The sequence below is a fragment of the Bacillus rossius genome, chromosome 1 (genome assembly GCF_032445375.1).
Source record: "Bacillus rossius redtenbacheri isolate Brsri chromosome 1, Brsri_v3, whole genome shotgun sequence".
Lineage (NCBI taxonomy): Eukaryota > Metazoa > Arthropoda > Insecta > Phasmatodea > Bacillidae > Bacillus > Bacillus rossius.
Genome location: NC_086330.1, coordinates 288,994,313 through 289,021,552, shown reverse-complemented (window position 1 = coordinate 289,021,552; position 27,240 = coordinate 288,994,313). Strand labels below are relative to the sequence as shown.

General features: G+C 35.9%; 1 protein-coding gene across 2 annotated transcripts in view; it reads left to right on the top strand.

Annotated features, from left to right (window-relative positions):
- The first annotated feature begins 792 nt into the window (after nucleotides 1-792).
- Nucleotides 793-27,240, top strand: part of LOC134530140 (endo-polygalacturonase-like) — a 40,310-nt gene continuing 13,862 nt past the window's right edge. The window contains exons 1-2 of one of the 2 annotated variants that reach the window (XR_010074782.1): nucleotides 793-942; nucleotides 4,435-4,608. The gene's annotated coding sequence lies outside the window, so the exon portion shown is untranslated. Of the gene's footprint in view, nucleotides 943-4,434; nucleotides 4,609-27,240 lie in introns of those variants that run through there. The other variant, XM_063364762.1, reaches the window with a different exon arrangement.

Below are 27,240 nucleotides of genomic sequence, written 5' to 3'. Positions count from 1 at the left end.
TAAATATACCTACCGCAACATAACTTTTTCTTTTTACGGGCAGCTGACTGGCAGCTCGGCGGGTGGGCACTGCAATCCAGGCGCACTCAACTTATTGTAAGGTTCAAGTTCCTGCCCTGCATGACAGATTTTTCTCCCCTAAACAACTCTTCTCACATTCTTACGTGGACTATTTCCCCCCGTATCCAATAGTGACTTTTCTTGCTTTATTGCATGATAACCCGGCCAAGGTTCCCTGTGTCTATAAAGGTTTTATCTGGGCCACAGTAGCTAGATTTGGATAGGGCAACCAAACCAGCCATGGCATAAATCGCTGCCATGACTAGCCAGAAGCGCCATTAGCACAAGCTACACGTGATATTTCGCGCAGGGTGTATAGGCTTTTTAAGCTTGTGGTATGCCTTAAGCTAGGAAAAAATAAAAATTATATTTGATTACAAGTGTATGTTGCAAGTCTCAAGTTCCAACTTTGCATTAATATAATGAATTTTCGTATTATTTAAACTAAGGATATTTGTTAAAATAAAAGTACATACATCTACACTTATTTCCTAATGGTAATAGGGCAGTTTTTCTTTTTTCGAACTGATAATGCCACATATTTTTAGATAAGCATGAATGTGCTTAATCCTCCAAGAATAACATTGATTATTTTCCATTTCCAGATTAATGTATTTATCTCAAGTGTATTTTTTTTTAACGGTTAATTTCAACATTTTTAGATAAACATGAAAGTGCGTAAGACTTCAAGGCTACCACTGATTATTTTTCCTTCTCCAGATTGATGTATTGATCTCAAGTGAAGTCGGGGCCATTTACGCTAATATTTAGGTAGATTATATCAGTTAATTGAAAGTTAAGTTTATTTATATATGTATACATTGGTGAACAGAAACACCACATTGTCGGACATGAAGTATTCGCTAAAGATGAGTGAACTTTGTAAGTAATTTTTAGTTTTGATTAACAATAAATATTGTAGAATCTAATAACAAGAGTAATGAATAAATGTCACACAGAAAAATAATTTAAAGTTAAAATTCAGTGTTTAGTTAATTAAGAAACAAAGTTTTGCTAGTTTGTTGATCATCCCTTATGAGTTCTTTCAATTAGATAATTGAATTACTATCTACAGATTTATGTGTGACCATTATTACTAATTTTTTGCTGTTAAAAACATTTTTTATTGTTATGGTCTCCCAAAATCATATAAATAACTTTCTTTTTCAGTGATTTTAAATTTCAATAACAATGTTCTTTAAATTTTGTGTAAAATTATTCTAATATCTCTTTCCAAAATAAAATTAAAGCTATCTATTTATATGGATACAAAATAAACTTTTGAAAATACTAATAACCCAATATTAACGAAATTTTGTATTTAGTTATATTAAAACACAATGTTACAAAAACATTCAGGTAAAAATGTGCCCTTAAATGTTTTTAATGCTAAAAAACGAAATCATTAATATTCAATGTAAATATTTTTTACAATAATTTTATTAAACTTCAGTTTGTAAACGTTTCTAATGTAATATAATATGAAATATCTCATAAAATAACACTAAAATTCGGAAAAATTGTCTATTAGTTTATTTTTAAATATACCTAAATGAAATTGCATTTTGATCAAAATTCATTTTAAAAAATACTTTAAAACTACGTAATCCCGAGAATCTGAATAAAAAAAATACATAGCTCTTCAATAATGTATAGGACAAGAAAGTTAATACATCATGTCCTCTATTAAGACAAAATAAAATATTTGATAAAGATTAAATAATTTGCCTTGTTTTGGTAAAAAAAAAAAAAACCTTTGTATTTCAATTTTTCATAACTAAAATAAATGAAATTGTATACATAATTTCCGTTACTTACTCCATTAATTCAGTTTATGGTGAATAATAATTTTAAAATCATCAGTTAACTCAGGCACCAAATTACATCACAAAATCATGAAACAAATACATTTATAAATTTAATTCCCAATAATAATCACATTAAACATTCGAATATTTAATTAATTAGCCATATAAAGATAATATTTTTTAAATATTCTGAGCCGATATAAAACATTATAAGTATACCTGAGTTTTTGATATATACATGTACCTATACATAATGTATTACTGGTTAAATTCCTTAAAAGAATAAATTACAAGATCTGCAATAAATTCAGAGAATGTGTTTACCAAAAAATAATTCTTTCCGTTTTTTAATAATTAAGAGCTGGAATAGTTTTCCCTAATACAATATTATAATAAAACCTTTAATTCTTAAAAAACTAAGTCTATTATAATTTTTACATTATTTTTCAACATTATTACTAAACAAACAATAATGGCTTACATACAATATTAGTTACATGATCTGAATAGTCTCAAAAAAATCTTATCAGAGAATTGATAAGATAAAAAAATACTGTTATCCAGTTCAACAATAATTTTCTTCTTAATCAGAAAAATATGGTTTTTCATGAAGTTATAGTAATATTTAAACAAATAATTTTTGTGATATATGGTTGATTAGTGATAGCGCTTTTTTAATCCTAAAATAAAGTACAATCAATAACTTATAAATTTAATCAAGAGAGATTTATTTCTGCACAAAATAATAAATAAAACCTTTCGCTTTAGAATGTACTCAAGAATATCACATAAAGATATCGCTGTCTTAAAAACACACAGCCTCTTTACATGATACTATTATTATAATTACACCTGTAAAACCAGGTGTTAATAAATTCTTTCAGTGTTTAACATCATTAAAAGTAGGGGTATTTTAACTATTTTAAAACATTTATAAAATTAATCAACATTTTCAAGAATAATTGTTTAATCTAATGTACTTTCGTCTAAAAAACTTAAATGAAACATTTAAAAATAATCAGACACAAAAAAAGAAAATTTAAAAAGGCAAAAATAAAATTTGTTTGTTAAATATTATATAATGTTTCATTCTTGATGGCACCGGGGACCACTAAGTAAATAAAATAGTAAGCTATCTATGTAGGTAACAAAACAAAAATACCAAATCGTTAAGCAGGTGTCGATCCCAAAAGCTAAACACAAGCAAGTATTTAATTGACTCCAAAAATTCACTACATAGAAACAACCGTGACTTGACACCTTCCCTCACACGCCTTTATTTTTTTATTTTTTTTCCCTAACCTAAATTAAAACTAAGTGTGTTTGAGAGGGGTGTGGGTTAGGGAGAGACTCTAAGTGCGTCTCAGGCCGAAACCTATACGCTCTAATCATGCAGGGTTTAGGCAACGCTCGGGTCACTCACTCGGTGACGTCAGATTCCCCCTCTCCAACCCCCCCTCCCCCCTGAATCAAACACCAGACTCACTCAGCATCGCCCACCTCGTGTTGTAGCACGAGCGGACCACTCACCCCCCTGCTGTAGCGAGGGTGCCTCGAGTTGAACTGTTACTACTGAACTAAGTACGTGTGTTGGTACGCAGAAAAATATTTAACGCACGCGCGCGCGCACACACACACACACACACACACACACACACACATATATATATATATATATATATATATATATATATATATTTTCTATTATAATGTCAGGCTAAGTATGAAGGGCAAATTTTCGGAGTAAATTAACTACTTGTTTACAGTCTTGGGCTTAGCTTCTTGGATTGACACCCACTTAACAATTTCTTATTGTTGGTTTTTAACCTTCCTATTTTGTTTGAAGTTCGCTAGTTGTAACTCCCTATTTCTTTTACTAAGAGGTTTCCGACGTCTTTAAGAATCAAAAATTATTTGAAAAATAATAAACAATTTATTTTTGAATTTTTAAATGTTCGTTTTGTTATGTCGGGGTTTTTCTAGATTTTTAATTCAAGTTTAATATCCAACTTTTAAAACATAAGTATTATAAATTATAATCGTTTTAATTTATACACGCGATGATCGAAGCACTATTCCCACCTCAGCGCAAATAGTTTCCTACCTAAGCGCTTAAAAATTATCCTTCGCAATTTTAAGTGAAAAAAAAAATATATATATATTGTTGATAACGTACAACAAATCCCATTATTTGCTTGTTTAATAGTGTATTTTTTTTATTTGAGATATTTTGGTTCTGTTGTCTTGGGCTTGGTGGATAACTTATTTTAAAAAATTTTATAATAATTGCTTCTAATTTTTTTATTAAATATTGTATGTTGGTAGATACAGACCTAAAGCAATCATTACTAAATGTTATTATATTGTAAAATAATTTCTACGATGGATAACTTAATAAAAATAAATTAAGAATTGTAAATACGTATATGAAGTTTAGGATTTCTGTAAATTAAACATATATTCTATAATTAAACAATATCTGTAAATGGTAATAAATATCCTTTGTTTCATTTAAATTTAATACTAAGAGAGTTTCTTTATTATATTATTATTTTTATTCATATAGATGAGTCATTGTGACCTCTTTCCTGCTTCATCGGACCCTGGACACCATCTGTAAGCCAACTACTCATTAAGACTAATTCAAGGAGTCATGGAGTCCAAAAAACGATACAGCTACTGTAAGTTGTCGAAGATTTGAGACGTCTGTACACTGTCCTAGCTGCTGCTCCAGGTCAAGGTAACCATTTTATTGAAATTTCATCGGATTTACATAGTGTAAAAATTTTTAAATCTATTATATATATATATATATATATATATATATATATATATATATATATATGCTGGTTTGTGTAAAAGAGATATTACAAGCCAATATTTTCCAATGACGATCGAAACTATCATTGCTCGATTTAATTATTTTCAGATAAATGTTTAAGTATTTCAGTATCCGTTGTAGTATACTGTAGTAGACAATCTGATTTAGTAAACGGCATGTGTTTTTGCTGTAAAAATTGTAAGTCAATAAGGATCGCATGCTACCCTGATGATGGCGAATACAAGGTCAACCGAAACATCGGTGAAATCTTCACCTTCGATTAAAATATATAATTAGTTGCTGAAATGACGCTACAGTACTGCTTTTATCGTTGTATTTGAAACAGCAAACAATGTTTTAAAATTTATTTAAATTGAACTATAACTGTAAACGTTTGTACAGAAATATCCAATAGGCTTTTATCATAATTGTTATAGCTATTATAAAGCTATTCTACTGAAGTCATGGTTCTAGTGTATGAATGTTGGTAATTATACTTAAACATCCCCCACACCCTAATCAAAACCCATGTTGAACACAGCTGTTAAACAATTTGAATCAAATAAAAATTGATAAAATAATAAGTTACTCATATACCAGTCTCCAGTAAGCCAATGTGAACTCCATGTTGTAAATCTCTAATTATTTACCTATAAATTCAGGAAAACATCTAAAAATCACCAAAAAATTCATTTATTAAAATAATGATTGACGTGATATATTACCCTCCTTGGATTGATTCTCTGCCAGTAATAAGAGTAACTAAAGCTTAAAGTATTTTAAATCCTGTTTTCAAATATCTTTCATAGAGTTTATTAATCATTCACTCAACGCAAAACCACTCTCGACAAGATACCTGTCCGACGAAATAAATATTTTGACGCGCTGTCTAGCACGGAAGTCTATTTCTTTTTTTGGCATGAAATACATTCCAAACAGTTCATGTATAGACCAAGTGTCTTCGGACCACAGGACCAGGTCATGAACAATGTCAGACGTATAGACCAATCACTTCCCAAGCGATTTGTAGTTAGCTACTATAACATATTTCAACCATTCAAGACATAGGTAGTCTTCAAACTGTTAAAACCTAAAGTATCATAAAATTAATTACAATCAATTAGACCAACGGAACATGTATTATGCTTACTAAAGAGCGAAGAATCCCTGAAAAATGTTTTATCAAGACCAAAAGGTTTTAAACCAGTAAAAATTCAGAGTTACTACAGGTTTTACTACGCATATTTAACGAAATGACACACACATTCAACAAAAAAACACACAGTACACACACTAGACACAAATAACGCACAGTACACACACTGGACACACAGTACATGCAATGAACACACAATGGACACACCGGACACATAATTGACAAACCAGACACACAATTAACCCACCGGACACACAATTGACACACAGGATACACATTGGACACACAGTACACACAGGACACGCAATAAATAGACAGTAGACACACGCAATGTACCCACAGTACATACTAAACATGAGTAGTATGTAAAAGTATGTTCTGGCACAGGCGCCAGGCGGAGGAGCGAGGAGGCGAACCGCCATCTTGAATTGTGACGTCATGATGGCCATCTTGGACTCAAAAATTCCTCCAAATTCCTCAAAAATGACTCAAAATGACTAAAAAATTACTGTTTTTAGGAAAAATTTCTCGTTTTCTTCCTCAAAAATTCAAAAATTAGGATTTCGAAAAACCTGAAAACACTTTTGCCTTAGAAAGAACACAAATCCCAAAAAGCAGCTTAAAAGTCCTAAGAGCTAGCCACTCTAAGCCGCAGACATATTCTAGGAGTATGATGTCACCGTTGCAATTTCTGTTAAGGCCGCCATCTTGAAAATCATTTACTATACAATTTTAATGAAAATAATTTTAAAGTTCATAAAAAAATCAATTAATAAAATTTTAATAAAATAATTTTAAAAAACATACATTTACGACATGGAACTCGGAGTCCTCGGTTTGAACCTGGTGAGGGCAAAAAAATAATAAAAATGGCGACTGATCCTTCCCTCATGGAGGCTGCTGGCATACTGACTCCCACCACTTTTTTCATAGCAAATATCATCAGTTAGTATGACATCATGTCCGCCATCTTGAAAATCCGTAAAATTAAATCTATTAAATCATAAAAAATTGTAAAAATTATAACATATATATATTAATTAAATTTTAATAAAAATCTTTAAAAACACCGTTGCACTTTTCGTTTCGGCCGCCATATTGTAAATCAGTAATTTTTATGCTAGAAATTTGGAAAAACATTCTAAAATTATAATAAAATTTTATTAATCGCATTTTAATAAAATACTATTTTAAAACACATGCCTTCGTGTCCTCGGTTCGAACCCAGTAAGAGCAAAAATAAAAAAATGTCGATAGATCCTTCTTCTATGAAAGCTACCTGCCGACTGACACACCAATACCAAGGTATATATATATCATCAGCTGGTATGATGTCATGTCCGCCATCTTGTCTTCGTCTGCTGGAGGCTACCATCTTGTTTTCGGCTCCTAAAGTGCGCTGAAGCTATGTTAGTGTAATTTTTACCTGCTAGAGTGCAGTTCTCATTTATTATTACAGTGTCACCCTTCATCTTGAAATTTGACGCTATCTTGGAATTGTGTAATTATTTAGCTAGAAATTCGGGAAAAATTCCAAAAATTTTGAAAAAATCACACATTCATGTACTGATTGATTCGATCAATACCCGTTCTTGGTTCGATCTCTGAACGAAGCTAAAAATAAATTTAATTAAAATACCAGAAAAGTGTCAGGTTCGATGAATTAAACATTGCAAGTTCTTTTACAAACGTAATATTTATTACATAATTTCTATTCTACTACAGGTATATTTGCGATAGTTATCAATTTTTTAATCATTATGCCTGCATAGGCGTGAAATGACTAATTCTTAGCTCCAATCGGTTTATACTAGACAGAGACCAACCAGATCCTTTACAGACATAGTCCTCCTCTTCTTGACAGAGTTTCTGGATACCGTGTTTAACAGTTTGCTTTATATCGTCAGAACTGTAAACTACTGCAGCCGATGTCTTGAATGCACGCTTCTTCACTTTGTCATCGAACTGATATGGCTTTCCATATATATAGTCCAACCACAAGTTATAATTCAAAGGTCCGTTTGTTGCTATGTCATCAGTAAGCTGATTGATTATGTTCTGTCTAATATCGTCAAGAAAATTACAAATGTATTTTGACTCACTAATCGTATTTATATAATAGTAGTCCTTCAATGTTCCACGATATGTCGACTGCGCCAAGTAGAAGCCATTATCATTCACCTGTAGAGCACCGAATACAGTCTTAGGTTTAGTTTCATGTCCATACGACATATCAATCGGTTGCTGCTCATCTGTTTTTTTGCCTGTACGCTCACGTATCTTCAACCTAAACCGAGGAGCCGAAATTTCTGCAGGTAGTTCATCAGTAGGCACATGGACTATACCGTTGCATTTTTTCGCATGTCGTCGCAAACTATCAATTCGAGTAAATCATTCATGGCACTCATCGCAGTGAAACTTCATGCGAGAAGGATTCTTCTTGCATTTACTCCGTTCATGTCTCCTTGCATCATGGGAAAATGCAAACGTCATTTCGCAGTAGCTGCAAGGATACCGTGCTGATGAAGACGAACCTTCCAGACCCTAACCAGATGACGATGTTACTGCAATTGTACCATTTCCAGGCATACTCTTATGCACATCAATCATTCGTTGTTGCACCGAAACCTTTACTTTTTGCCGTGCAGCTGGACCTTTGCATGTCTTCATGTGCGTTTTCATATTATCTTTTCTGGCAAACTGCTTATGACATTTCTCACAAACAATAATTTTACGATATAGGTTCTTCGCACATTCACTATTCTATTGTCGTCGAGCATTGCTGTTGTTTGAGAAAATCTTGTCGCAGTAACAGCACCGATGTTCGTTAGTTGTTTTCGAATCAGCAGTCATTGAAGTCTCCATCGAGGGCGAAACGTCGTTCATCGTGGTTTCCTGCGCAGCCAGCTCTGTAGTCATTAAGCTCTCTTCTGCTGGTGGTACCACGACTGATGAAGTCTCCTCCAATGTTGACGTCGTCGTTGCCAACGGGATCTGCACCTTCTTCGACGTCGCTGACGTCAGGGTTCCCGTAGACGATAGTACAACGTCCATCAAATTCGTCGTTAAAGTCGGTAAAGATGACATCGAGTTCGCAAGAACAATTACGCGACTTATGCACCAGATGAAACAAACTAGGTGATCCTTACACCATCGACGTCAGTAACAAACTGAACGGTCTGCTGTATAGGACACGCTTATATACATGCACCCGATGGAATATTATGCTAGTCAAGTCAAGAACCATTTACTATAATGCACGAGTCAAAACGACATTTAAAAAAGAGGATCATATGATCAAAAAAATTCGATGATGTGTGATACGTTCTCGTCTCATCAATTCGATCTCACCAATATACGCTAGGCTCCAAGAGCTTCAATTCGTACCATCATATCCATCTACATTTGGCTTCAAGAACTACAATTCACGCAATCTGATCCATCTACATTTTGCTCCTATACTCCAATTGACCATCAGCTTCAAGTGCTCCAACAGCTCCAAAGCTCCAAAGCTCCAACACGCAATGTACGCAATGTACGCGCAATACACGCAATTTACGCGCAATAAATCTAATGAATACACAGTACACACAGGAAACGAAATGAAGACACAGTACACACAGTAAACGGAACGAACACGTAATGTTCTCGCAATTGACGCAGAATACACGCAAAGTACACGCAATGCACCCAATGTACGCAATATACGCAATGTACACACAATGACTACGCATCGTTCGCGCAGGACAAGCATTTAATGAAAACGAAGCACGTTTGGACGGAAATTCTACAAAACGAAAGCTCATTTAACGAAAAGGAGGTGCATTCTCTCGTTCATTCAACTCGGTAGGATGCGATCGTCAATGATAAGTTAGGATAGGCCTATAATGTCTCCAACAGTCTATGAATCCAGCAGTTTTTAGTTCCAAAAGTCATTGGCTCCAATAGTCATTGGCTCCATCAGTCAATTAAATTTAAATCTGAATAAAATGATGTGACTCATTAAGTTAAAAATCCTTCATGCTTAGATCGGTTCCTCAGAAGCAACCAGGAGCACAAGAATAATCGGGAGCACACGGAGAAAACCGACACACACATTTCTTTGATATAAAAAATCACAGAAAAATTTGAATATAACAATAAAAAATAATAATAAATAGATAAAAAAATTAAAAAACTGCTTTTGACAGCTTGTGAACTTCTCATTTGTTGAACAAGGATAGAGTTCTAGCACAAGACATAATTTTTTGTAAAGGAAACACAAAGGAAGCACAATCGGAAGCACATTCGTCAAAGAGGAAGCACAATTATAGGTAAGCTCAATCATAGAAAAGGAAGCACAATTGGAAGCACATTCAACTAAAAGGAAGCTCAATTGGAAGCAAAATCAACCAAAAGAAGCGCAGTTGGAAGCACAATCAATGAAAAGGAAGCACACTTGGAAGCACAATAAAATGTAAGCTGTATTACGAGAGCAAATTTTTAGTTGTAAATCAGATTACAAGAAATAAAATGTTAATGTTTTAAATTTAAATTACAGTCGAACCTGAGTGAGTGAGAACTGGGTAAGCGAGAAAAATCTATAAATGAGAGTAATTGTCAGGTCCCGTTATTTTAACCCTCTAAAATCCCTATAAGTGAAAAACAGAAACCTCTTTAAGAGAAAGTCGCTTTTCACTCACCTCTATAACTTAGACTGCTACTTGCCTGTACCTCTACAAGCGACAGTCGCGCGTATTTAACATCTGCTATTTATGACTTATTCGTAAATTTCATGGAACTAACATTGTAGTTGTTTTCTTAAATTTCGAGGAACTAACATTGTTTCTGTATTGTATTCTATTCGAATGGCCAAATGTATTGACTTATTTGTTGAACTTACTACAGTTGACAAGTATCAATTGCGAAGAAAGGTTCGGCACGTACTCATAATGTTAAAACAAAAATCAAAGTGTTGTCTTTAAATTATAAACTTAAAACTGTGAATGCATTTGAGTGCGGGAAATCACGAAATGAAAATTAGAATGAGTTTGGTTTACCAGAATCTACCTTTTATAAAATTGTAAAATCAAAAGATTCTATAAAGTCTCACTGCTCTAAAGGACACGGAAATATTAAGAGGATTCGAAATTCCGAGTTTCCCGAATTTGAAAATTGCCTTTTAGAATGGATAAAACAAACCCTTGATAAGAACATTCCCATAGATGGACCCTTGTTGAAACGAAAATCTAAAGACTATGCTACAAAATTGGGAATTCAGAACTTTTCAGATAGTAATGGCTGGTTAGAGGGTTTTAAAAAGCGTTTGATGTAGCTTTAAAATAGCAGCCGGGGAAAGTAAATCTGTGGACCAAGGCGTGTGGAACCAATGGACTGAAGATCTGCCAAGTCTTTTAGAATGATATTGTCGCGTAGCTCAAAATTATCATTAATTTATTTAATTAGTTTATTTGTTGAAAATACAATTTTAAATTCCTTTCGCTAGTTCGGGACTTGGTTTCCCTCAAGCTAAGATGGGGTAACACCTTTGTTTGATTTGGGTCTCCGCGGGGCTGGAAGAGTGCGAGTCTTGCACGTCTTTGTCTGGGAACGCAGGCGTGACCGCGTTTCAGCCAGGCCAGCTGACACGTTGTTTGCTGCAGTTCCAGAGAAACGCGGCGCAAACTTGTTTACCGTTCTTCTTTTGAGGCCAGCTGGAAATGAGGTTGTGCGCACGCGCTTTGCGCAGAGCGAGTGTTGCCACCTGGTGGCTGGTTTTCTGACTACGTGGACAACCCGGCGCGGCCGACAGCGCGGCCGGCTTGTTGTAATAACTTTACGTGTTTGTAAAACACAGGAAAACTTCCCGTCAGGATGTTTTCCCCGTAGGGGTTTTGCGGCCAAGCAAATGGCTTAAAAGAGGTGTAAAATGTTTTCGCGGGGCTGTAATCCTGTGGAAGGCTGTCATGCTGCCCGGCCGTGCGGCGACTTGGTAATGGTTAGGTGAGTGCTAGCGAATGGCGTCTGAGTGATGCCAAACTCTTAGTCTTCCACACCTTCATGTTTCTCCGTAGTTAACTTTAAATTTCTCGTTTGCTGTATTATTTGGTCTCTTAAATAATTTGTTTTTCAAAGCTCGGTGTTATTAACGTGTAATGAGTTGAGCTCTACCGTTTCCTTTTTATTTTCAAGTATAACTCGGTAATTTGTTTGCATCTCGATCCCTCTCTTTTCATGTTTATGATGACGTTATAAACTTAAACTAAATAATTTTTTAAAATCAGTTTCGAAGTAGTGGATGTTCTGAATAAGTTTTAAAAATGAAGTTGGGGAAGAACTAATGAAGTTTGGTATCATTGGGTGGCCTGGAGGAAATTATAAGGATAATGTTAATGTGTTAGTACTCATAATGGAATCTTAATTTGACTGTTATTATGGTAGGTCTGGGTAGTTAAGGTTTATAGCGGACATGGAAGGTGCCACCTCATTTGTCAGCTCTAATTAATTGTTATAAATAAATGTGATTGTTCTATTGTTTTTAGGTTTCTCTTATTTTTTTCTCAGTATCCTGATTTTCTATTCTTGTATAAGAATACACCTACTAAGATTCAATCCTCAGTGAGATGCTCTATGTCTAGTTACTGTTTTGAGTTTATAATTTATCTGAGCTACATTTTTGAAGAATTGAACCCCCCTCTGAAAGTGAGACGTGACAGAAATGGTGGAGATCGCCGGTTAGTAGGTATAAAGAATTTTGGGATGCTGAAAAATAAAATAAGATAAAATAAGATAGGAGTGTTATGTGTGGTCTAACATTTTTATTTATTTTAGTGAAGAAGAAGAGCATGCAGTGCAGCTGGTGTATTAAGATAGATGTGTTTATAGGATTACTTGTTTAATGATAATAAAATTTATTTTAGGTTATTTCAGGAAACCAGTGGGAGACCAGGGATGGCTGTATTTGTCTAACAATAATTATTTTAAGGTGAAATGTGAAATGTATGCTTAAGTTAAGGACTAATGAAAATAATTTAAGGTGGAGTTTATTAGGAACATGAATTTTGTGTTAACAAGGGATGGCTAGTAAATACACAATTGAAATATTGGATGACAAAGTAAAAAACCCTGAGGACAGTGAAAGTAGTTCTTCGTCAGATGATGAATCATTGAAAGTGTTAAAAGATAAATTAAGCGACATAAAACCAGAATTGAAAGATCAGAATTTAAACATGGAGACAGGCAGGTGTTTTGTGGACCCGGGATATTTTTTTGGAAAGAGATGTGAGGAGGTTGAGGAATTTTTAAAACAGTTTCGCAGAGCAGCCAAGGTAAATGGGTGGAATGAGCAAAAATGTTTGTCATACTTGCCTACATTTTTGAGAGGGCCTGCTTTAAAATGGTATGACAGCTGTGAGAGCACATTGGAGAATTTAACTACATTTGAGGAATTAGCAAACAAATTAAGGGATGCATTTGTGAGAGTGGGTCACATAGAGGACTTAGAGTTAAGATTGCAGGCGCGAGTACAAGCAGTAGATGAACCTTTCGAGTCATTTGTGTACGACATATTGAATCTTTGTAACCGACTTGATGCTAAGATGAATGAAGCTAGTAAGGTTAGAAATGTATTGCGTGGGTTAAGGCCAGACATTGTAGAGAAAGTTATGCTTTTCCCAAATAATACTGTGGAACAGTTACTAGGTAATTTGAGGAATATTGAGGCAGGTCTGTATTACGCTAAAAATCATGAGAGGACACAGTGGGTAAATTCAAAACAGGAACAAGTACCTATCAGAAATCTTAAAGAAATTCAAACACCAGAAAGAGAATTGTCATCTATCAACACGAGAATTGAGGACAGTTTGATAGAGTTTAATAAACAATTAAAGCAATTACGCGGGGAACTGGATACCATGAGATTACAGGCACAACCAAAGTCACAGTTCAGAACTCAGGGAGGAAATTACAAAAATAACAGTACACCAACACAATACCATCGAAATCAGAACAACAATTTTTTCAGGCAGACCCCAAGTAATTCATTTCCAAAAATAACTGACAGACCACAGTGGACCTCAGATGGTAGGCCGATTTGTTTAAAATGCAAACGACCAGGTCACTTAATACGAGATTGCAAAACATCACAACAGGGAAACTAAATAGGGCGAGAGTCAGTCGGGGTGACAACTCGTCCCTTGTTAACCAAATGTCTCTTTTACAAAGTGACGGTATTTTAAGTCAGAAGACAAAAATGTTCGGAAAAGAAATCCCCGTTTTTATCGATACAGGAGCTGCGGTATCACTAATTGAGGATAGATTAGTACCGAAAAGTTGTTGGAAACCCGCAGAACCAAGAGGTTTTACAGGAGTCTCAGGAAGAGTTCAGAAACTTACTAAGATGACCAAATTAAGATTTAAATTAGGACAGTATGTTTATTCACATGCGGTAGGTCTGGTGGAAGCCCCAATAAAAGGGATCATTTTAGGATGTGATTTCCTAACCAAATATGGAGCAGAAATTTCTTGTAAGGGAGGCCAGAAAATGTCATTGACCATAACGCGTCCTGATTGTTTCGTAAATACCACAAATACCGAAATAAGGGAGGTTAAAAGCAAAACCAAAGTAAAAAGAGACAAAATTCAAGTAGATCAAAACCAAAATCTGGTTAATCATAATGTAGGTCAGGATGGAACACAGGAGTTAAGCCAAATCGAGCCAGAAAATATTTTAAGGTTAGGTTGTGTGACAGTTCACAATCATGTTAGAGTCGAGCCAAGGATGCATCATCTTATCGAAATTAATTTTGAAGGAAATAATTTACCTGATGAGGTGCTGATAGAGCCTAAGGAGGATATTTACAACAGATATTCTATACTGGTACCTAGGAGTATTGTAAACAGAAAACATCATACTCACATTTGGGTCACTAATACTACTAACCAGTCAGTTACTCTTCATAAGGGAATGAAATTAGGGTATTTAAATGAGTTTGAGGAAACACCCAGTATGGAGAACAAAGAAGTAACTAAGGTATTACAAGCTAGAGATAAAAATCAGGTTGATTTTGATGTATCTAAATTAAACATTAATCCAGAGTTACCAGAGGAACAAAAAAAACAGACTAGTAGAGTTGTTGTATAAATATCAAAATGTTTTCAGTTGGGACCCCAGCCAGATAGGGAGAACAAAAGAGGAAGTAGTTTTTCTGGATACAGGGGACAGCACACCCATATCATCTGTACCTTATCGAGTTTCTCCTGGGGAACGGGAAATTATTCATAACATAGTACAAGAACACATTAAGAATGGGATTGTGAGACCCTGTGACACGAGTTGATGTTCACCAGTTGTTCTTGTTAGAAAAAAAGACAACGATTATAGGATGTGTGTGGACTACCGTCGTTTTAACACTATTCTTAAGGATAATAAATACCCCCTTCCTCGAATAGATGATTTCTTAAGTCACTTGACTGGTGCTAAGTATTTTACTCACTTGGATATGAATTCAGGATACCACCAATTGAGAGTAGCTGAACAGGATCAGGAAAAAACTGCATTTGTTACCACCGATGGTACTTTTTGTTTTGAAACCCTTCCTTTTGGTTTGAAAACCGCTCCGTCAATTTTTCAGAGATATATGGATAAGACTTTGGCAGGGTTAAAGTGGGGTTCATGCTTAGTCTATTTTGATGACATTATAGTAGTGGGCAGTACGTTTAATCAACATCTTGACCGATTAGAACAAGTTTTTAAAAGGATGCAAAATGCTAATTTAACCTTGAAACCGTCAAAATGTACCTTCGGTTATTTTGAAACCGATGTGTTGGGACATTTGGTTAACCATGAAGGGATTAGGCCCCACCCCGATAAAGTAGTAGCAGTGAAAAAATTTCCTACACCTAAGGACCAACGAGGGGTGAGAAGCTTTTTAGGCCTAGCTTCTTTCTATCGTAAGTTTATAGCAAATTTCTCTCAGATTGCGAAACCCTTGTCGACATTGCTAAAGAAAAATGAAAAGTTTATCTGGACAGACAAGCAAGAACAAGCATTCCAAATTTTGAAAGAAAAGCTGATTTCTTCCCCCGTGTTAGCTCACTTCCAGGAAAACCAGCCCATTGAAATACATACAGATGCTAGTACATTAGGGATAGGAGCCACATTGTTACAAAGAATTGATGGAAAATTACAACCTATTGCCTATGCCAGTCGAACGCTCACGTCAGCAGAGACTAGATATCCTATAACTCACCTTGAATGTTTAGCCTTGATTTATGCTTTAGACCAGTTTCGGCCTTACATTTACCTGAAGCCATTCAAAATTGTAACCGATCATCATAGCCTATGTTATTTGAATCGTTTGAAATTTAATGCTCATAGCGCAGGAAGGTTAACCAGGTGGGCATTGAAATTGATGGAGTATGAGTACACTGTATGTTATAGTAGTGGAAAAACGCATGTACATGTAGACAGTTTGAGTAGAAATGCTGTCAACACAGGGACAGCCCTTGACGAAGAAAAGTCCCTTGAGTTACCTGTTTTTGTGATGCATGATGTGGATTTAGCTAAGCTGCAATATTCTGATGTGAGTCTAAGACCTTTAATTTCTGAGTTGACTCAACCGTCAGGAATCGATAATAAGTTAAGCCGACAAGCGAAAAATTTTTCTTTGTTAAATGGTGTTTTGTACAAAAATAACTCTAACCCAAGTGGTAGAGACAAGCTATTAGTAGTCCCAGAAAGCTTAAAGGCTGAAATTTTGAGGGAAAGTCACGACAATCCCACTTTTGGCGGTCACTTAGGAGTAGTTCGCACCACAGACAAAATTATACGTCGTTATTATTGGACCAATATGCTAAAAGAGATTCAGGCCTATGTGAGGAGTTGTAGGGGATGTCAGGGGAAAAAGGGAGTTCCTCAAAAGAAAGCAGGGTTATTAGAACCATTACCTATCTGTGAACCTTTCGAACGTATTGGTGTCGATATTTTAGGCCCTTTTCCAAAAACCATGTCAGGAAACAAATACATTCTTGTTGCTATTGATTACGGTACTCGATGGGCGGAGACTAAAGCCACCCCCACTAGTAACGCCAATGACGTAGCTAAGTTTTTACTAGAAAACATAATTTGTCGCCATTCTGTACCATGTTCCATATTGACAGATAATGGAAAAGTTTTTACTTCCAAAGTCGTTAATGAATTACTTAGGTTAATGGATGTACAAAGTTTGAAAACCTCAGGATACAGGCCAAACACAAATGGATTATGTGAAAGATTAAATGGAACAATAGCAATGATACTATCTCAGTATGTGGCATCCTCACAACGTAATTGGGATGAATATGTACCCTTGGTCACTTTGGCATACAACACGGCGAGGCAGGAAACATTAAAATTTAGCCCATTTGTGCTCATGTATGGTAGAGAACCTGTATTACCCTCAGATGTTCAATTAAGTCAGCCTGTAGAAGATGAGGACAGCCTTCGACTGCGTACTCGTTGGAAGGAGATCCTGCGACAGTCCAGAGAGAATTTAAAAAGACAACAGGGTATCGATAAAAAAAGGTATGACCGCAGACGACGAGCGGTGACCTATAAGATAGGACAGGAGGTTATGGTGTACACACCTGTTCGAAAAAAGGGTTTGTCAGAGAAACTATTGCATAAATGGTTCGGTCCTTATGTTGTGGTGGACAAATTGTCTAATAACCTGTACAGGTTAAAGAAGACGAGTCGAGGCAGAGATGTTTACGAAGTTACAAACGTAGAGAGAATGAAAAATTTTTACAGTGTATAAGTTATGATAAGTTATGTAATAGAGATTTTTTTTGTGGTTGTGGATAACTAAATAAAACAAAGAGAGAGAAAAAAAATAATTCGAGAGTTTTGTAACACTTGAAAACAAAAATCGAGCCTGTCTAATATTTAGTTTTGTATAGAATTTTTACAGAGTCTTAAGGCGTGATCATCTTCCGTCCTGACGATGAGGATGCTACACATCGTCCTGGTGCTCCTGCAGCTGGGAAGCAGCCGACATCGACCACTACCTGAAGGAGCAGTGGGAGTGGTTGCGGGAGCGCATTTCGAGCCGATACCTCAGGTAACATTGTACACTTCATCGGTACCAGTAAATTTTAAGGTTGCTTGGCCAATGCAATTAGATGACATTCAGGATAGTATCAAAGAAATCACTTCTTGTCCCTCCAATAGTTCTAGTGAATGGTGTGTTATTTTCAAAGAATTAAAACATAGCTTAATTTATACTGACATGCTAATTAATAAGGTAAACGAAGCAGCAGGGGATGACGTATTGGATTTTCAGTCTCAAGTTAGGGAAAGATGAGGATTAAATTTCATTGGAGAGTTTTTTCATTGGTGTTGTGACATTGCCGTCAATAGTCAATTGAATAATCTTTTTCTAAATGAACAACAAATGTCAGAACACATAAACAAGATGGAATCACAAATTTTAAACACTCATGAGGCACTGGCAAATATGAGCAACACTATTTTTGTTATAAACGAGGGAATGACCGGAATTCTAAAAAGAGTACAATCAAAATTCACAAATCTGTCTAATTACTTAAAAGACCTCCGAGAGACTATGATGACTAAGTTTTCAGGAATGGTTCAAGACATAGGACATTCATTCCAGTTTCAGGTACTGTTGGCCTCTCAATTAGCCAAACAAGCGCATACATTTACAAGATTAGAGATTCTGGACCAGTGCCGGTCAAATAAAATACCTGCCATTGTAGTTACACCAGCTCAATTGAAGGAGAAATTAAATATGCTAAATGAAATTCTTAATAGGGATGGTTATGCGTTGTCCATAAGTGTGTCAGAAGTTCAGAAATATTTTAATTTACCCATTTGTAAGTGTCAAGTTCACAAGGAAAATTTATACCTTCAAATTAAAGTACCAATTGTTAAACTAAATTCCAATTGGAGATTGTTTCAGTTCGTCGCAGTCCCATTTCAGTGGAAGAACTCAACTTGTCATTTGGATCATGCTCCAAATTTTCTGGCAGTGGATGGAGACCATCTAATCACTATTCAGGGTAGAAATTTATTGGATTGCAGACCATTTGAAGATAAATTGTGTTTTGTTCCCAGGTTCTCCGGAGACACCCTAGGTAGTGCTTTGTGTCCAAAAGCTCTTTTTCAGGGGATTACCGTTGAAAACCTTAGTACCACATGTGCGTTTCGATGCCATTCCGGAAACCAACTGATGATCACCCAGGCGGGACCAGAGCGGTACTTCCTAACAAACCCTTCAGGAAAATTAGACTTGCAATGCATGAAACATAACAATGAATCTTTATTTTTAGGAAGTGGAGACATCCTCGGAGCTTTAGATATAGAAGTACCGTGTGATTGTCGTTTGTATTTAAACCAAGAACTTAAAATTAACGAGTTGTATCCATGTGATTCTTTAACGAAATCCAAATTTCAATTAGTACATGTAATACCAGCAGCTTGGACGAAGTTACGTAAATTTAAAATTTTCCCTCATCCTACGTCAACACATACAGTTTTTCCATCTTTAATGGATTGTTTAGATGAAAATTGGCCAACTCTAATACCACATTTAAATTTTTCTTTGTCAAAGTTTGAAACCCCTTTAGACCCGATTCATTTAAGAGAACCAGAAAACGTACCTAGATTTGTAATGAAAAACTTACAGAGTATTGCGCTTTCCATTGTAAGTAGTGTATTATTATTAATTATTATTAAAAATCCATATCTAGTAGGTATTGGAACGCTACCAAGAGTATCCGCCTTGGACAATGTTACTACCCTTGGTATAGAAATAAGTGTAACTGTAATTACTATATTGGTAATATTTGGAATGTTGTTATTTCTGCTACTAAAATATCTGAAAAATCGGAAACCCCTCAGTATGTCTGTAGAAATCTCGACTACAGTAGAAAATGCTGTTCCTTCTACCAGTGGAAAGGTAGAATTAAAAGACATACTAGCCAGAGATAATGGTTGTGTAGCTAAGTTATCCAGTGAAACTGGGGAGGAATTGAAAGTAACCATTTCTGTTTGTGATGATCAGTAGTAAATGAATTTTGTTCAATGTAAAGCTTTACCTACGATTAGAGAAATTAGAATTTGATTAATGTTTATGTGAAGGGGCATGCGCCCATAAATAATTTTTTATAGAACCAAATAACAATGGAGGGAGAATACCAGGTTCAATAAGGGGAATTATGACGTCAGGACAAATCATTGAGAATGTGGGTGGGATCCTTTCCGTATTCCCATTTTCCACCATAAATCCCCCCTTGTGTTTATGATTCAAGAAGTGACATTGATAGTTATCGTCAATCGAAGAACATGACTTTTGAGGCGGACTTGTTAAGTGCAATTTCAAAAGGAGTGCTGTGGTGCAGCTCCATCCAGAACTCTTGTCCCTTCTCGAGTTGGGAGAAGGCGCGTCGTTAAGGGTCAGCCATATACCACGTGGGCCAGTTGGGAGAAGAGGACCTGCTTCTACCCATTGCTGCGGGCTGGTGCCCATATCGTCGAATCGTGTGGTGATGCACGATTACCAGGAGTATCAGCGGTTTGGGAGTGGCCATGTCCAAGGACAGTGATTACGCATCGTGATAGGGTGTGGCCCCCCCTAACAACAAATTTATCTAGAAGACTAGAATTATACGTAGTTTGGGACTACTGACCTGACTTTCAAAACAAAGTGTATAGCAAGACAATGCCAGTGTAATTATAAACTTTCAACCTACATGTGGACACAGTCAAGTTTTTGTTGTAAATTTTCCTATTAGGTACCTTACCTTATCCTTCGTCTACGAAATGTGGAGGGTAGGCTTGTCAAGTTGTTGAATAGTGCAGATGAGTTATGAGTTTCGTTTTTGAATAGTTACTTGTTTTAAGAATCTTTAAAAGTTATTTTTGTGTTGATACCTGGTATGACCCTCCTTGGTTAGTTGTGTTGATCTGTGTTGATCTCATGAATACTTCTTGATAAAACACATGAAAATACGTCATTAATTTAAATAAGATAATTTAATTGTTTGATTTGTTCACTATTATTTTGATATTTGAGAGTTTTTTTTTTACTTGTTTGTAATTGTATGACTCCTGATGCTGCTTATGTATTTTGTGTAGGAATGGTGTTGTGTGTCGTGGATGACGAGCAGTTGGGACGAACGACATCGGGATGGACCGGCTGGGAGAGGCAGAAGTTGGAGTGGGGTGTGATTCTGCAGCTCACAGTTCCGCTGGCTGTTCCTGTCTCTGCCCTGAGTTGGTTCATCTCTTCGCCGTATCCCTCCTGGCTGCTTGCTGTCCCAAGCAGTGCTAACATGTGAAATTTTGTAAAACACACTTGTCCTCCGAGAGGGAATTGTCAATAAGTGCTAGTAGAACTTAGAATTGGTATTTATACATAAACAACAACCACTGTAATCACTAATTTTAATTTATAACTGTAACTGGATCACATAGAAATGATAGTGACAATTGGTTTTTTTTAAGCAAACTTAAATATTCCCCAAGCATTGTTGTAAGCTTGTGGGGCACAAGCTCCTGCCGCCCGGGGTGATGTCGCGTAGCTCAAAATTATCATTAATTTATTTAATTAGTTTATTTGTTGAAAATACAATTTTAAATTCCTTTCGCTAGTTCGGGACTTGGTTTCCCTCAAGCTAAGATGGGGTAACACCTTTGTTTGATTTGGGTCTCCGCGGGGCTGGAAGAGTGCGAGTCTTGCACGTCTTTGTCTGGGAACGCAGGCGTGACCGCGTTTCAGCCAGGCCAGCTGACACGTTGTTTGCTGCAGTTCCAGAGAAACGCGGCGCAAACTTGTTTACCGTTCTTCTTTTGAGGCCAGCTGGAAATGAGGTTGTGCGCACGCGCTTTGCGCAGAGCGAGTGTTGCCACCTGGTGGCTGGTTTTCTGACTATGTGGACAACCCGGCGCGGCCGACAGCGCGGCCGGCTTGTTGTAATAACTTTACGTGTTTGTAAAAAACAGGAAAACTTCCCGTCAGGATGTTTTCCCCGTAGGGGTTTTGCGGCCAAGAAAATGGCTTAAAAGAGGTGTAAAATGTTTTCGCGGGGCTGTAATCCTGTGGAAGGCTGTCATGCTGCCCGGCCGTGCGGCGACTTGGTAATGGTTAGGTGAGTGCTAGCGAATGGCGTCTGAGTGATGCCAAACTCTTAGTCTTCCACACCTTCATGTTTCTTCGTAGTTAACTTTAAATTTCTCGTTTGCTGTATTATTTGGTCTCTTAAATAATTTGTTTTTCAAAGCTCGGTGTTATTAACGTGTAATGAGTTGAGCTCTACCGTTTCCTTTTTATTTTCAAGTATAACTCGGTAATTTGTTTGCATCTCGATCCCTCTCTTTTCATGTTTATGATGACGTTATAAACTTAAACTAAATAATTTTTTAAAATCAGTTTCGAAGTAGTGGATGTTCTGAATAAGTTTTAAAAATGAAGTTGGGGAAGAACTAATGAAGTTTGGTATCATTGGGTGGCCTGGAGGAAATTATAAGGATAATGTTAATGTGTTAGTACTCATAATGGAATCTTAATTTGACTGTTATTATGGTAGGTCTGGGTAGTTAAGGTTTATAGCGGACATGGAAGGTGCCACCTCATTTGTCAGCTCTAATTAATTGTTATAAATAAATGTGATTGTTCTATTGTTTTTAGGTTTCTCTTATTTTTTTCTCAGTATCCTGATTTTCTATTCTTGTATAAGAATACACCTACTAAGATTCAATCCTCAGTGAGATGCTCTATGTCTAGTTACTGTTTTGAGTTTATAATTTATCTGAGCTACATTTTTGAAGAATTGAACCCCCCTCTGAAAGTGAGACGTGACAATATGATCCAGAAGATATTTACAACGCGGATGAAACTGCTTTGTTGGTGTCTTCCGGATAGAACATTCACACAGTAAGTGACGATACTGTCAAAAAGTGCTTCAAGAAAGCTGGGTTTTCGATCAGAACAAATAAACAAGACTATTTGCCAGAGGAAAATGAGGTTGAAGTTGGACCTAGCAACGAGGAATGGGCCAAGATTATGACTCACGAAACTACTGGTAATATGTTAACGCCAACCTTTGAAGACTTCATACAGATTGACGACAACGTGGCTACCACCGGAGAATACACCGTTCAGAATTGTTTGAGCACGTGTGCTGACGGAAATGACAGTGAAGATGAAGCTGACCGATCACAGATTTTGAATATAGAAGTAGAGAACATTCCAAAGAAGCAAGACGCTTTAAATTCACTGGAGACGGTCCACGAGTTTTTTGAATAGGGGAAGGTGGGCGAATTCTGCGCAGCGGGTATTACTGCGCAGTGAGGTTTCTCGGAACTGACGTACACTGCGTCGGTCTGTATAATGCTGCCACACGGCGGTGACACTGAGGACTTAGTGCGAGGAAGGAGACGCCATTGTGCGAGTTAGTTGGGTTACGACAACAGTGTGTAGGTTCAGATCGAAATTGTTGTTATTTTCGGCGAAGAATAAACAAAGGTATGGTACAATAGTTGTGTGTTTCTAGTAGTAAATTATATTTGCAACAATAGTTGACCATGTATTCTTCCTGTTGATCACTATAATAACTTTAACTGATCACTTTAAAATTATATTATTGCGAGCCTTAAGTATGTTTGTGCTTGGGGTAATTCTGCGCAAAGATGTAGTGTAATAATGCGCAAGTGCGCAGAATTGCCCTCAATGTTTTCAATTGATAAGGCTTAGTTTTATTTGTTTCAGGTAAATATTGCGTGTTTTAGGTTCCCAATGCATTTAAATATTGCTTTCAATTAATGTAAATGTAATTTTTAGTGATTTAATGGCATGTCTTTCATACAACATGCTGATCCCATTCTGTTGATCCTGGACAATCACTCTAGCCACATTTCAGTTATAATCGAAAACTTCTGTAGGGAAAATTGCATCGTCCTTTTATCTCTGCCACCCCATACAACTCACAGACTTCAACCTCTTGATTAAACGTTCTTCAGTCCGCTAAAAGCAGCCTTCTACAGAGAGTGTTCTCATTTTTTGAAATCAAAAAGTAGGCTTACTTCCCAAAATGAAGCAGGCAGGAAAATAACCCAGAATGAACTCACCGAATTGTTTAACCGAGCATATTTAAAAGTTGCAACTATAGAACAGGGGATTTCTGGATTTTCAGCAGCTGGGATTTCACCCATTAACCCTGACATGGAGTTTGAAGCCTGTGGTAAAGAAACTGAAATCGAAGTCGGCTAGGCTGAAGAGAACGAAGAGCAAATAACACAAACAGAAGCGAAAGAACAAGGGATGCTGGACCTAGTCAGATACCTACAAAAGTGGCAGAAATTTCAGACATGTCATCTTCCGAGAAAAGTGATGGTGTTTATGTAACTTTTATCTGTACACCTAGCCAGACAGGAAAAGAACGCAGGTCTACGGAAAGAAATGTCCAACAAGTGAAGGTGGCAGACATTTCATCTTTGCCTGATCCCTCAAAGAATGCTGCATCCCTTAGCACAAATAAACCAAAAGAGCCTAAATCAAGAAAACAAAAGTAAGAAGTCTTAACTGGAACACCTATGGAAGAAAAACTTGAAGAGATTGAGAAAAAAAAGAGAAAATAATAAAAGGAAGAAGGAAACTAAAATCCAAACAAGTAGTAGGTCTAGGCCCAACAAAGCAGACAAGAAAAACACGAAGCTAACACGCAAAAGATGCAAGATACAACTAACGTTATCAGAGAGTGAGTCTGAGACCGAATTAATCAACGAGAAGGATTTGTATAATGACAGCAATAATGATTACATTGAGCCTTTGAATCTAGACGTGTGTTCAATTTGTGACGAATTTGGCCGCAATAATGAATTGTGGTACAGGTATGTTAAGTGTGGTGGGTGGACACATGAACAATGTAGTGGCTGGGATTCACCAACAGACTACAAATGCTATTTATGTGTCAAAGAATAACAAAATGTGTGTCACCTTAGTTTTTAATTTTTTTTTAACATCAATGATAAGCTAACTCATATTTATTAGTGATGTTTTTATGTCTTTTATTAAAAATACTAACCCAAATATATAATTTCGGAGACTTTATTATTATCATCAACTCGTGTGTTTCTTGTGTCTATTTGTTTAATATTTGGTGGTAATTGAATTTATTTTCGTTTATTTGAATCATCCAATTTTAAAACATTACTATCAATATGTTAGTTAACTTTGATCTGTTTGGTGTTTTAGTTTAAAATGATTAATTATGCACTAATATTTGGGGAATTTTTTTCAGATTTTATTGGTTAGGTCTATAATTAGTGATGCGCACAATTACCCAGTATACAGCGCAGAATTACCCGACTGGGTGTGGTAATACTGCGCAGTGCAGCATTTCATTTTAAAATTTATATGACTTTTGGTTATTATGTTAGCGCTTCGAATCATTACAATGAATGAAGATTATGATACAAACAAACACCCTTAAAAAAACATTTCACCTGAATACATTATTTACGTATCTTAGATACGTCCCAAGTTAAGTGCGCAGAATTCGCCCACCTTCCCCTACTCGACGGTATTTGATAAAACAATATTTTATAAAATGTATTAACTGGAAAAACATATACCAAATGTAAAATCAGAAATGCAGAAGAAATTAACGGATTTCTTTAAGTAATCAAGCATCTATGACACATTCTAATGAATATGTAATAGCTATGCAATACATATGTATGTCTATCACTACATATTTACTGTGTTTTTTTATAAACTTCTATAAGTGAGAAAGGCCACTCCTGTACCTCTATAAGCTAGAAACTCGGGTTAGTGAGAAACCTCCATAAGCGAAAAAAAAAAATCGCGTTTCCTTGAACTCTTGCTTATCCAGATTCTACTGTATTTATTAATTTCTTAATATTATACACATGCTTGTTTAACAAGCGATTATTAAACGTAGGCAGCTTACCACAGTTCTTTAAGCATGGAGGCTACTTCGTCGATGTGCGAGTAGTTTCCTCTACGAACAGATGCCACCAACAGTCTCAGGCGACCAACCAATATGTTAGCATATTCATATGACATATAATCAATTTCTTCTGCTATCGTCATCTTCCTGGAATGTATGTTATTAATATTTTTAAGATCACTATCGTCCCAGTGTTCATCATAAGCCTGATTAGAATTATTTGTTTTAACAAGCTGTTTCCATCGTTTCGGTCTCAGAGCTTCATCACAGCTTTTGATCTTGCCAGCTTTGGGTGCTTCATCACAGTCTTTGGTTTTGCACCAGCCTCAGAGTCACTGTCGCCAACATCGTAGAAGTCGTCTTCATCCAGATTACTGTAAGAATTCGACATCGTTGACGTCAAAGCTTCTTCATCGTCTTCAAGCTTCCTTTTTAAGAGTCCATCATTTTTACAAATCACGGAGGATCTATTTGAATTCGGCTTAAATTTATTCTAACTTTTCATGTTAAGGATTCTTCCATTCTCTTAATTCTTCCATAAATCATAAATATCCTTCAATTAAATTTTTTGTTGAGATCGGAAGAGCTATGAACATAATCTCGTTCAAGACAAGGGAAGTTATTGACATAATGCAGAACACTCTTCTTTAAAAAAGTAACTCTAGCGTTGTCGTCTAGCTTGTAAGCAGTCTTGGCGTTACAAGTTCTGTCGTGTGTTTTTAAGCTCTCTCTCTCCGCGTAAATGACTTGCTACAACGAACACAACTTAAAATTTTGCGTAGCGGATTTTTAACACAGTCATTCTTCTCGTGTTTTTTGCCATTCTTTCTCAAGATAAATTCCTTCCTGCAAAACTTACACCTGTGTCGTTTCGATACAGCCTTAGACATGGAACAGGGATCCACATTAGTTACTGAATATTAGTTTGCTATATAAGTATTTAAATCTTCAAGCAATGTAATTCTTTCAAATTTAATTTTTGAGATCCAGTAATTCTTTTTAATGTAAGTCAGTAGAAGTCCTTTTTGTTTAGTCATAACCTAAAGGACAACGGATAATCCTCTTAATTTTAGCGTTTGTATTCAAGATCTTCGTTTATGAATTGTAAAAGTTTTAGGCATTATAATTAATTTCCTACTTTAAATTATGTTATTTTGAAGTTTCACTTTATGCCCTGAATGTGATTTTCAAATTTAAATTCATTTTGAGGCATTAATTGACTGTGTTAAAATTTAAAGACGGTTTTATTATGAACATATTTTTCACTTTCACGTATGGGTGCTGAAAATTTTTTACCCATGTAGTATTTGTAAGGAAAGCTAATACATACCTGTATGGTGGTTTACTTTACAGATTAAGTGACATAATAATCGTAGCATAGATTTATTAATAACAATAATATACCCCAAAAAATATTCCCATTTCTCACTATGTATGAGATTTAA